This window comes from Sinocyclocheilus rhinocerous, unplaced genomic scaffold (genome assembly GCF_001515625.1).
Source record: "Sinocyclocheilus rhinocerous isolate Xijiao unplaced genomic scaffold, SAMN03320098_v1.1 scaffold1055, whole genome shotgun sequence".
Taxonomy (NCBI): domain Eukaryota; kingdom Metazoa; phylum Chordata; class Actinopteri; order Cypriniformes; family Cyprinidae; genus Sinocyclocheilus; species Sinocyclocheilus rhinocerous.
The window spans coordinates 478,990-479,656 of NW_015658727.1; the positions used below are offsets into that span (position 1 = coordinate 478,990).

Consider the following 667-nt stretch of genomic DNA (forward strand, 5'->3'; position numbering starts at 1 on the left):
CTACAATACTACAGCGAGAATAAAAGTTACGTCTTCTTTCTTTGCGTGAACATTTGGGCGGTGTTATGCAAATCTTCCCACATCGTGATGTAGACATGTGGGGGCGTGTTAGAATGAGCCGTTTTAGGTAGGCGTGGTTGACTCTTTAACTTTTATAAAGAATATCTCTTTGGATTTGAGACTTTAGTCTTTGCAACATTACAGATCTTCTTTATGCACTAAGAGCTTGTAACACTCCAAAGAGAAAGGAAAAATTGAAATCGCAATTATGACCCCTTTAAAGTATCTTTATTGTAATTGTATTGTAAATATCAGTATTCAATGTTTCACGTTTAAAATAACAAAATATTATTTATTCATTTGTAACTGCAGGTTAGTCAAAAACAAGTTTTTCACACACACCAGTACGTATAGGACATTTAAGAGGGTTTATTCTCCAAATAACTCTAATTTCATGTTGCAGAAAAATGTGTTTAGAAATTGTTTATGGACTCTTGTTCTTGTTCGAAGTTACCTTCCTGTCCACTGATTTTTGCCTCACACAAAAGCCACAAAGCCTTCCAAGAAGACAGTAAAGGCTTATGTCATGCTTGAGCTTTAGTTAGGCTGAAACTTGAAAGTTAAGTTGCGCGACAAATGCAATGCTTAGGTATTATTTTTATTACTA

The 667-nt window shown here is 34.6% G+C and overlaps 1 protein-coding gene across 5 annotated transcripts in view; it reads left to right on the plus strand.

Moving 5' to 3' along the window:
* LOC107722816 (sphingomyelin phosphodiesterase 4-like) overlaps positions 1-667 on the plus strand; it is a 13,719-nt gene that overhangs the window by 3,723 nt on the left and 9,329 nt on the right. The gene's annotated exons all lie outside the window — the stretch shown is intronic.